The sequence below is a fragment of the Orcinus orca genome, chromosome 5 (assembly GCF_937001465.1).
Source record: "Orcinus orca chromosome 5, mOrcOrc1.1, whole genome shotgun sequence".
Lineage (NCBI taxonomy): Eukaryota > Metazoa > Chordata > Mammalia > Artiodactyla > Delphinidae > Orcinus > Orcinus orca.
The window spans coordinates 24,116,637-24,129,921 of record NC_064563.1 but is presented as its reverse complement, the minus strand read 5'-3'; positions in this window follow the sequence as shown (position 1 = coordinate 24,129,921).

Below are 13,285 nucleotides of genomic sequence, written 5' to 3'. Positions count from 1 at the left end.
TCTATTTAGCCATGCTACTCAAATAAACAAAATAACAATATTATATTAATTTACTTATTATTTGTAGAATGTAGGTATCAGATTTTTATCACTTTAATATGAGATTATTTGTGTAGGTGAAAACAAGCATATTAAATGACTATATATGCACATTAATATTTCCTCTTTTAGAAAAGAGTGAATTTAGCAAGTATGTATTTTCTAATGTAACAGCATTGTCTGTTTGTTGTACCTAGAAAATTGTAGGCAGGTTATACACGTTGACCTACCCAAATTCTAGGGGGATATACCATAAAAACCCAACGTGCACAATGACCTCAAACATCACATCTGAGTAAAACTGCAAAAAAAGGGGCATAAATTCCAACTTTGCTTAGGATGTCTGATAATAAAAAAACACATACTGTGAACCACTGTTCTATGTCACTCTATTATACGATTGTGATACTAAAGGGAATAAGACAGATATAGTCTCTGCATGAATGGATACATTCTCTTTGTGTGTGTGTGTGTGTGTGTATGTGTGTGTGTGAATGTGTGTGTGTATGTTATGGGAAGAGGATGATGGAAAAAACCTGATGTAAACGAAGTTTGGACAGCAAGAGTACAAATGTATGAATACTCAGAAGAGAGGCCATGGTTGGTCTATTAGTCTGCTCTGTCTAACAAAACAAAATACCATAGATTGGGCAACTTAAATAACAAAAATTTATTTTCTGACAGTTCTGGAGGCTAGAAGTTCAAGATCAAGGTTTCACCTGATTCAGTTTTTAGCGGGAACTCTCTTCCTGGCTGCCTTCTCTGTATGTCCTTACATGGCCTTTCCTCAGTATGTCCTCACATGGCCTTCTCTTGTATGTCCTCACATGGTCTTTCCTCAGTATGTTCTTGGAGAGAGAAAAAGAGCAAGTTTTCTTATGTCTCTTCTTATAAGGCCATCAATCCTATTGGTTCAGGACCCCACTCATATGACTTCATTTAATCTTAATTATTTCCTTAAGGGAAAATATATTTCCAAATATAGCCACACTGGGGTTAAGACTTCAACATAAGAATTCTGGAGGGACACAAACATTTAGTCCTTAACAGTTAGAGAACCATTTTTGAGTCATTTGTTCTTGGAAAAATTGTATCCATGCCTTGGTTTCAACTGCCTTCCCAGAGCCAATAAATCTCTTTTAATACAAGTAGACTCAGGACTGCACTGCAAGCTACTTTGACATCGGTTTGCTAACTGGAGGTAATTAATTTAAAAAGGGGTAACCAAAAAAGGAGTAAACAGTAGTGAAAAACAAAAAAATCAAGAGAGATTATTGATGTAACAGAAATCAAGAATCAGAAAATATCAAAGAGAATTAAATGTACATCAATATAAACTGCTACTGAGATGTCAAGGAGGATATTAAGTCATCGATGTTCAGATAGTAGATCATCTAATCTGCTTTGAGCAGAAACTGTTAAGAAGATTTTTAAATATTTTGAAAGTTCAATTTGTGCTATTCAGGATAAGTATCATGACATAGAGTTTAGCATTTGAATAATAATTCACCTATAAATAGTTTTATCCTCAGAGTGAATCATCTGCCCATTAACTTACCACTTGTAATAGCCTGAAACCTTTCTCTTTAAATGATTTTATATATATATATATATATATATATATATATAATCATATCTGTATACTTCACATCTTCTCTTCAGTAGTTGATAATGTGTATATGCTGGAAATACATGAAATGGCAGTCTTCTATTTAATAATATATGACTAATAACACTGTGTTTCATGCATGACTCAAATTTCTGCTTCTGATTCATACCACACAAGATTAGTAGCCAGAATACTTTACACGTAACTATAAAAATATCATTGCAGAAAACCTTAACAAAAATAAATCATTTGGCAAAGCTGTTATGTGAGTCATATGATGCTATAATTATTAGTCACTTGCTAGAAAAAGAATCAAGCCCTCTACCTTGTCTTTTAATTTAAACTGTAACAATATTAAATAAACTTATAAGACAAACTGTTTGAATTTTGGTTATCTATTTACCACTCTGTGTTAAAATCAAAAATTGGCAAAGTTCATGTAATTTAAATAGGAGGGAAGGGGGCAGGGCACAACCTTTAAAAGAATGACATAGCCCGAGAACACTACATAAACTGGTTAGAACCAACTGGGCCCAAGATGGCGCATGATTGACTGTCACTAGACTTTGAGCCTGTTAAATGACACACTCACAGGCATGATGACAGTTCCAAGGCTGACCACAAAAGGTCAAAAAGTGGGCGGTGGCCCAATTCCTGGAAATCCCTGCCCCTTCCTCAAATACCTGGAATACTCCTCCCACTCATTAGCCTATGAAATTACCCACCCCTCTAAAAACTGACAACCCCATACCCTGGTGCTGCTCTCACCTTCTGTGATGGCCAACACTCTGTCTGAGGAGTGTGTTTCTCTATAAATAAATCCACTTCTTACCTATCACTTTGTCTCTCACTAAATTCTTTCTTTGATGAGACATCAAGAACCTGAGCTTCATTAAATCCTGAGACCAGGTGTGTGATCTCAGGTAAAAGACCATGGGTTCAAGTCCCAGTCTGAGTTACACAGTTTCATAATTATTGAAACTCAGCATCAACCAAATAGCTATCAATATTTACTTGAATTCCATCTAAGGTAAGATAAAACTAACTGTCTAAACGTGAGACTAACATAGATATTTATCTTAAAAATATTCTGTGGCATTCATACTTTGTACCTTTCATCCATTTCCTTAACCTTCATTTGTTTTTAAGTGTTCTCTCAGTAGTCTTTGCATTGCATTTGTTTGTAACACTGAATTCTATGAAAGCTTTGTATTGTTTTAAATGTCTGTCATAATTTTCTATATTCTTTAATAATCTTTGCTTTTTTTCCCTTCTCTTTCCTGACTTTCAAAATGTTATTGTAGGTAGTATTAACGGATAGAAAGTAATCTGATCAATCCCACAATCTTTGTTATCTTTTCTAATTAACTTCTAAAACAGCAAGTATGCTTACCATTCCTAAATCCTAAGTATCTTATCTGTTATTCACTGTCCACAGGCAATATTATAAACAACAGACTTTGAAGGATTATCTAAGAGGATACTGCAAAAAAAGTATATTCACGGCCCAATAAACTAACATTTATGACTTATAGGCCAGGAAGGCCTAACTACTATTTTATGACTAAACTCACCTAGATCAAGGCTAGAAAATGGGTCAGCTGAAAGTATATTTGAAAGGAAATTTAATTGATTTTATTATTTCAAATTTTTCAAATAAATATATCCAACATTGGGTCAAGGAACTAGAACTACATGAAAGATTAGTGACAAAAGGAAAGCAGAGTTGAATCAGGGTACACAGATATATTGACAAACAAGTTAAGGACAATATACCAAGTGTGAGTTTTAGTTCACAGTTGTGTTTAAAAATATTGATGTTTAAAATGAGGACAACTTCCAGTTTAATAGCATCTAACAATTTAAATCTTTCCAAAAAACATTCAGATAAATACAGAAAAATCATCCAGAGCCCACACCAACAGCCTATGAGAGCATATACTGTACATTTTAATTTACGTGGAAGTGAGGAGATAAATAATTGACATGCAGGGAATACATTATAGCAAAAAAAGCAAGGACTGTGCAAAAAGAGGAGTGTGGTGAGGTCCTGATATTGGATGAATGCAGATAATTTCAATAAAATTTCACTTCCAGAAGATGTTTTGTTTTCAACACTGGAGAGTGAAAATAAAGGGAAATTTTATTAATTTTTTATATTATATTATATTATATGTTACCTTTTGCCTGTCAGTTAAACTTCTGAGACTCAACTCTGAAGATTCCCTTTCAAAATTAAGAAACTAAATATGCACCATTCTGCATATTCATTATTAAAAATTGAAAACAATCCAAATGTACACTTTATGCTGACTATAAACAAACATTTTTAGAAGACCTACAAAATATGTTTAAACGTCTTTCAATAATTTTAATACTAGCAAAAAGCAGTATTATAATTTCAAACTATTTTGGACACTTTATAGGATAAAATCTAAGATGTCTTTATAAGAAAATAAGAGAAAGCCTGGTAATAACCTAATTCTCTATTTAGAAAAATGATCACTTCACAACTTATCAATGAAAGAATATATTTGGTCAAGAATTATCAATGGATGCTAAAACATTCATTGAAAAGTTGGGCAATTTCACAGAACTAAATTATCACAGATCATATCTGAATCAATTTGATTTCAAAAAGTCCATGCTTTCTATTTCTACACAATCCTTCCTCCTAAAATAAATATTGGGACTTTAAATAAGTCATTGGCATGCTGGCGTCCCCACTTTAAACTTTACTTTTTAAAAAACATTTGGAAATCAGGGAGCTTACTTGTTTTTTCTTCTCCACTTGACAACTACTCACTACACATACACACACACAAAAAAAAAGAAGAAAAAACCTACACTGAGGCTTCCTATAACAAAGTTTATTGAAGAGTTCCAAATAACTAAGGCAAATTGCAATGGATGTAAATAGTACCCTATATAGAGTAGAATTTCATTGTAAACTTGTAAACAAGAATTTAGTTTGAAGCCAGCGTATAATGCAAAGTTGAGTAAAGCCAACATCTCCGTTGAACAACATCTTCAAGAGGCAAACAGGTTGTGTACTTTCTCTCAGCGAAACCAACCTAATCAATTTTCCCTCAGTATCGGAACAGATAGCTATTACTTTGTGAGAGCATGAGACAAAGAGCTGGGTTACAATTTGGGTGTTGAGGTATATAAAAAAATAATCAATTTTAAAACATGAATTTAATTTTTGTTAAGCTAAGATAATTTAAATTCATTCTAATAATGCATGACCTCCTATTGAACAGAAAAGAATGTCAGTAAAAGTCAAACGCTTAAATGGGTTCATCTCCTAGGCATATCTATGTTCCTGGCATTTCTCCTCCATCTAGAGCACTAGAGATCTAGACCCAGAGTCTTCCTTATTCACTTTTTCACAGAGATCACCTTCATCTTATTAGGAAAACTTTTCCCTTGGACAGAGTTTGGCTTAGCCTTAAAGTCCATGTCCCTCCCCATTTAGGTGATCAGTCTACAAAAAGAACACAAGGTTACAGATGTAAGAAGAAGGTGATAAATTCGGTGCTACCAATGTAATATAAGGTTCCTGTTTATATAAAAATAAAATGCCCTCCTTTCCAGGATGGACACAGCCCAGCTAGAGTGCATGACTTGTAGAGCAGAGTATGGGCTGAGCACTGGCTTCCAGTTGTTCTCATGATGAGGACTTTTTTGATTTGCCCAAAGAAAAGCATTAAAAGGCAGCCATGGGTGAATTCTGTTGAATATTCCTGGGTGATTTCAGGCCGATGAAAACTCATTCACTGTCTTTTTGCCAGTGTGAGAATTAAATATTCCTTTCCTAAATTCTTGGTAACCTTGCCATTGGTTTTGGATCTTTCTCTCTTTCCCATACACATATATCCATACACCTCAAAAGAATACAAAAGTATTCTATAATGGCAGAGTCTATTCCAGATCCATAGTAAGGAAGATAAAGATTTCCAAAATATACAACTAAACCTCCAGTGTCACTCCTGCCCACAATGGGGGCTCCATTGTCTTTTTGCACTGAATGGTACTAGGAAGAAATCTATAGCATCTTGATTATCCTTCTAGTTAGAGGGACTTCTTTTTTTTTTTTTTAACTTTGTTGCCCCAAAGATTTTTTTGTTTTTAATGTTTAAATAGATTAGTAAATTTATTCATTATTAATCTTGTCCTATTCTTACTATTCTAATTTTCCCTGGTACATCTCTGCCACATAAATATGTAGTTTTAAATGTTCTTTTTTTGAGAAAAGTTTTGTTTGAATTGTATCTTAAAGTATATGTTTAGATTCATTGTTTTAGTTTTCTTTTTAGGCACTCCAAATAAGTATTTGATGGATTTTCTTGTAATCTATGCCTATCACTTTCTCCCTAATACGTTTAATTTCTTTGTTTCTGTTTCCTTTTAGTTTGAGTGACAGCTGTCATATGTCTCTTCTTTATGTACTGTATTGTGCTTTTCACACAGTTTCTTCTCCACAGTACTGCAACTAATTTAGCCTTTACTTTCCCTGAAAGCCTCTTTTTTATTTCCTTCCTGAATTCTGTCAGTTCTGGTTTAACTTCTTACTCTACCGTCTAGCCATCACCTTTTGTTGTCTGGTCATCTCTTCGATTGTTTCCATTTTTTATCTTTTCTTTATTTATTTTCTGTGTTTGCTTCTTTTTACCTAATGTCCATTTGTGTTTATTTCTGATTGTTGCTCATATGTTTGGAAAGAACCAACTAAAATTTCTAGGGATGTGCTTTGGAGTATGATGGAAAATAAATGGAAACAGTGTGCAATCTTCTGAAGGTTTATCATCTCCAGAAACCTTTCATCAATTTGGTTATTTCCTTTGCTTGGTCACACTTCTCTTTTAAGTATTTGGCATTCAAATCTTGGGTTCATCTAGTTGTCTATTCTTCACACACTATTGCAACATTTCCTAGATGTGAGGAAGTAAAGTCTAGAATATAGAATTTTCTTCTGCAGAACCACCTCCTCCACCATTGAAGTTACATAATTGACTTCCTAGGAACACTCCTGGTTTCTTCTGTTTCTGTCCTTATGATAAATAGTTGCTGTAATCAGTTTCTTCAACATGGTTTTTAGGAGCATGGCATTGTCACAAATCCAAGTATACTCACTGTATACATATTTATTCATGACATGCTCAAAAATATGTGTGGGTAGGTCTTCTGCCCATACCTTATTAACAATGAGAGGGCTAGTTATTTTATTTGAATAGTTAGTAATTTGTAGAATTGGATTGTGGAGTCAGACAGGCTGGTTGTTACATCTTTACTTGTCTACATGAGTCTACCCTTAATCTACCTTGTCTCAGGCAAGCCTTACAGATTTTTATGTTTTGAGTGAAATCAAATCTGTAAAGTAAGGGTAGGGTAATAAAAATTACTCAGAACTAACTACATGCTTAGCCAGGTTTTAGCAAAAGAAAAGGCAGATTTAGAGGTAATAAATCCCTTAAAGTAGCGGCCAGATGGGGAAATATACAGAGAAAAAGCCCCAGAGGGAATTCTGTTCTCTGATGCTAATAGCAATGAAGATATTATTCCTCTGATTGTTTTTCATTGCAAGCTGGGATAAAAATGGACCAGACTCTGCGAATTAGAGTAAATTAAAACATTTGAATATTCAGGGCTTATTGATATCAAAGGGTATCATTCAAAATTGGTCAAATATTCCTAAGCCCTCAGGTACCCTCAAACACTCTAAAGGACTTCATAAAAGAGCACAAGAAAAGAATCCTGTTTGACAGCTGAAACTTACCAGAATGCAATCTGAGATAGCCCTTCAAACATTCCCATATTCAACCACACCTTCTTCAGGAAAAAGAAAAATAAATAGAACATAAAATATGGAGTCCAAAAAAGAAAAGAAACGTGATGAAAACAAGTTTCCTTTGCTGTCAAAAGGAGCAAAATTGTTTCCTCCACATTACATAGGAAACTGATTAAAGGTGTTTGAGTTACTCATATCAGATGCAAGTAAGTTACAGAAGTCACAAGACACCTACACAAAGATATCATAAGGAAGTCAAAAGAGAAGGACATAGTAAAAGAATGTTTAAGACCCATTTTGAAATGAGATGTGGGAAAAAAAGTCCGCAAATGTTTTAAGCTATAGGAAAATTTAGAATTTTTCATAAATTCAATATAATGGAGCCAAATTGATATAACAAAAAAATGAGATAAAATGGGAGACTTAAGATGGAGTGAAACAGATTGAAGATAAATATATTATAGCTGTGAAAAACAAAGAATAGAATAGATATAGCTGTTGCCAACTTTTTTTTTACATGGACAAAAGCTACAAATGATTAAAATGACTGCAGAAGAAAAAAACAAATTCTTAAAGAAGTAGTGAGATGATAATGGCTACTGAAAATAGAACTTATTTCAGGAGGACTGATGCATTTAAAGTAGAATATACAAATATTAAAGAAAATACATTCAAATTACCATTGAATAAATAGGTTCCAGAAATGAAGTAAATGCTGATAAATGTTTAAATCATATTTTAGGAAAAATAAATATTTAGTCATCTATATGTTCACTGAATAATAATTATGGAGTATCTTCTCCATGACACTGGAATAAAATGCAGAAGACTACATGGATTCTGGTTTAATGGAGTTTACCTTCTAATATGGTACCCTGCTGAAAACCAAGCATTAAGAAGTAACTCAAATAACTATAAACTTTGGTAAATGTGAGTAAGAAAACATAAGCTGCTGGGATAATAAACAGAGTTATTGCAGAGTGACTTTAGAAAGAGTAGAAAGTAAAACTATGATCCATCTATGGGAAGAGAAATGTTTCTAGGGAAGAAACAAAAGGTACAAATTTCCTTAAGCAGAAAAGAGTTGGCTTTTTTTGCAGTCCAACCTGTAAGTAAATTATGATTACTTTATTTTTTATTTCTTTATAAATGTACAGCAAGATTGAATCTACCTTTTACAGACGGTTCTGTTGCAGTCTCCTTAACCTATAAGAAGAAATAGTAGCAGGATGTTACTAAATAGTACTTCAAAGTAGTTGTGCCTTCTTATATTCCCATCTGCAACATCCAGTTCTCTTTTCCTCATAATCAGATGAGTGTCTCACTGATGTTGTAGTTTGTGTTTTCCATCCTCGAAGTGTCAAATCCATTAACATAATTCTCTCTGAGTTCAGACACTAAGGACAAACCGTATTTTTAAGCAACCCAGAATAGTAATCTGCAGGTGCATACTTAAGACCTTTAGTAAAAGGACTGACTTCTTTTATATCAATTCTAAATGCCCAAAGTATATAAGATAAAACCCCTATGTCCAGGAGTTAAGTTTCAATTCTCCAGAATTCTGCAGTTCTTTTTATTAAGACAACATAAACATCATATTAGAAAGTTTTGGCTTTCATCATATGCTAAGATAAAAGGATATCGGCAAGTGTTTGCCAACAGTTGACCAATTGTGGGGAATCTTTCAATGATTGTATTAGAATCCATCTCTTTCAAGGCTTCACACATCTGCCTCAGGAACTGCTGGAACCAAGACAAGTAAATGCAGGTATCTTGCCGAGTTTCCTGTTCCCATACAGAAAACTTCCTTACCAAAACAGATAATCAGAAGCAAGGCCTACTGAATCTTGGGCCATGTCAGAAAAAAGGAAGAAGGCCACCTTCACAGTGGCCTGCTAAGCACTGAAGGAAACAGTGAGCACACATTGAACAATTCTGAAGGCTGGAAAGTCCAAGATCAAGGCAGCAGCGTCTTCAGTGTCTGATGAAGTCCCACTTCCTGGTTCATAGACAGTCATCTTTTGCTGTGTCTTCACAGACTGGAAAAATAAAGGATTAACTTTTTCAAAAGGTAGGCAGATTAGTGTGGAATAGGAGAATGTTCGGTGAAAAAAGATTGGAATTACTGAATAGGATTCTTTTCTACTTGAAATTGAAAATCATTAAATGTTTTAAGTAGCAACCGACACGATTCCTTTTATTTAAGGAAATCGCATGTTTATATTATGTGTTCATTGAATCAGAAGTGTCTAGCATAGAAGTGGGTAGAATAGTTAGGTGACATTTGCATGTTTCATATGATAATGACACTTCGCTTTGATGATGTTAGAATTTGTTAACAGAAGTTAACATTTCTGTTTTATTTTGGACACAAAATAGTCAAGTATGTTGAAGGATTTGAAGTGAATAATGAGAAAAAAGGAGGATCTGAACAGCACTTTTAAGTTTCTGGCCTAAGCATCCAGTGTCTGCACTGAGGAAATTTCATTTGACTCAGATGAGGGAAATTGGAGTGGAGTAGAGGGCAGTTTTTTTTTTTTTTTTTTTTTTAGATGGCAGTTTTGAGGTGAGGAGACTCAAGAGTTAATTTTGGAACATTTAAGGGGAGATTGAAAAGGCAGTTCACTGTAGATAATTAAGAGCTATTATAAAGGCAGCTCAATATACCAGTCTCTGGACGATAGTTTGGGGATAAAGATATAATTGACATATCTGACATAAAAATGACACTAAAATCCAAGGTTTAGTCTAAGAATAATAAGGAAAAGAATATCAAGAGACAAGGAAAAGGATTCGATTTAAATGGAAGAAATAGCAAGAGTTAAGCATAAAAACCAAGAAATTACATGATGGGAAAACTTTGGGGAAGTACCAAAATGAAAGCCAAGAGAACAGAATGCCTAAAACAGTAGAAAATGGTCAGGTGGCTAATCACTGAGAAGTACACTCAGTTAAGGAAACTTTAAGAAATATTATAGTAGGATAACCACAAGAGTAGACATTAAACAAATATTATGCTATCGTGGGTAGAGGCACATGGTGGGAAATGTAAATGACTGAATTTCATCTTTTAAAGGGCATTAACAGAAAAGACTGCAGATGATCAATCTAGATTTGAAAGCTTAGTTACAGAAAGTTATGACATTTACTCCCAACACATCTAAATATAACAATGTATGTAAGAAAAGTTGGAAGTGAAGGAGACTTCAGGAAGTATAAGATGGGCAGAAGGAAATACAATATCTCTAGTTATTTCATCTTCTTTCTCAGTAAAATTCCAGAGGCAAAGTAACTTATACTAACACACAGTTTTCTAGAATCAGCCACCTTGGTTCAAAACGCAGCTCTACTACTTATTGGGAATGCAAATTTGACAAAGTTACTGAATTTCTACATATCTCACTTTCTTCATCTATAAAATAAGAGTAATAGCAACGCCTGCTTCACATGGTTTAATTAATTTATGCAAAGCACATAGAAAAAGTCCCATTATACGATGAATGTTTGCTATTCTTACACTGTTTAAAGTTGATAAATCAACTTAATTTTGCATATAAAACATAGAAAGCAACAGAATTACAACTATTTTGACTATTAACTTTCCAGTCTCTAGGAGAAATGCCTCACACACATGCATAAACACATGCATGCACACACACACATACACAGCAAAGAGATTATCAGTATGACATGAGAGAAAATAATGGAAACATTAAGAATAAATTATTGAGGACACAGCAGGGAAGCGGAGGCTGGGATGCAATGGGAGAGTAGCCCTGACATATATACACTACCAAATGTAAAATAGATAACTAGTAGGAAGCAGCTGCATCCAACAGGGAGATCAGCTCAGTGCTTTGTGACCACCTAGAGGGGTGGGATAGGGAGGATGGGAGGGAGGGAGATGCAAGAGGGAAGAGATATGGGAACATATGTATATGTATAGCTGATTCACTTTGTTATAAAGCAGAAACTAACACACCACTGTAAAGCAGTTGTACTCCAATAAACATGTATTAAACATAGGATAATTTAAAATAAAATGATATGAAATTACAGAAAAAACTTCACATGTCAGTTATATAAATAAAAGGAAATAGGATTCTGTCTTTGTCTTATCCAAAAGGCACATCTAAAGTAATGAGTGAACTGTAAAAACACTGACCAAGAGGAGCATTTTATAATAATAAATTCAGAGTCTAAGTAAGTCAGCAGAAGTCATAAATAATTTAGTGATAGGGCTTCCCTGGTGGCGCAGTGGTTGAGAGTCCGCCTGCCGATGCAGGGGACACGGGTTCGTGCCCCGGTCTGGGAGGATCCCGCATGCCGCGGAGCGGCTGGACCCGTGGGCCATGGCCGCTGAGCCTGCGTGTCCAGGGCCTGTGCTCTGCGACGGGGGAGGCCACAGCGGTGAGGCCCACGTACTGCAAAAAAGAAAAAAAAAAATTTAGTGATAAATATAATGTTAAAATACCTAAGGCATAAAATAATTGTAGTAGTGGCTTTTCAATTTGTTGGAAATTTCTTTATTACCTAAAGAGAAACTCTAAAGTTTTATTTTCTCAAAATAAAGAAACCAATACATACCTTATAGGCATACCTTATGAGTTGTTTCTATATTATCCTAATTCCTACCTTCTACTTTGGTATACAGAAGTAAATTTGTGAGCAGAGGAAATTTTAATAAATATCAACTCTTTTTTTTCTTTTTTTTTTGTGGTACGCGGGCCTCTCACTGTCGTGGCCTCTCCCGTTGCGGAGCACAGGCTCCGGACGCGCAGTCTCAGCAGCCATGGCTCACGGGCCCAGCTGCTCCGTGGCGTGTGGGATCTTCCGGGACCAGGGCACGAACCCTTGTCCCCTGCATTGGCAGGTGGACTCTCAACCACTGCGCCACAAGGGAAGCCCAATATCAACATTTTTAAAGAAAAAATTGTTATAATAAAAAGTCAATCCATGAGCTTAAAATAAATTATTAAAATATCAAAATAAAAGTAGAGGAAGTAGAATGTAGGAATTAAGATATACATAGAAATAAACAAAACAAAACAAAATTGATGCTTTCAAGAGTTGGTTTGTTATACAACAATGAGAATGACAGTTAAGTTTCCAGCAGAAACAAGGGAAGCCAGAAGAAAATAAAATGACATATGTAATCTGTGAAATACATTAATCACCAAAATTAAATTCACTATGTAAGAAATATACACATATTTCAAATATGAAAAAAATAAGGATGATAAATAAAAACTGAGAATATTTCACCAGGAATCTTGTAGTAAAAGAAAATAGTAAAGGAAGTGCCTCAATGGGAGGAAGATAACCCAATAAGGAAATCATGGAAATGAAGGAAAGAAAGAACAGTAATGAAAGGGTAAAGATGAGGGTGATATAAATAAATATTGACTGTAAATGCAATTAAATTGACATCTTGAGTTTTAAAATATATGTTGAATTAAAATATAGAAAATTATAATTCAAAATTTCTGGAAAAATTACTGAAATGGTAAAAGGAAGTGTTTATGTTTGAAAATATTAAATTCAAAAATAAATATTATACTCTCAAGATTAACCACAAACATAATCATAAAAATGATTAACTAAGTACTTAATGGAAGAAAACTGGAATAAAAGAAAAAAGAAAACAATAAGGATTAAAAATGAAGATGAAAAGGGGAAAAAAAATTAGATGGCAGATATAATTCTAATTATGTCAATCATTATATTAAATGTAAATGAATGAAACACATTAATTAAGGGATAAGAATTTACATATGAATTTTTGTGTGTGTGTGTGGTATGCGGGCCTCTCACTGTTGTGGCCTCTCCCGTTGCAGAGCACAGGC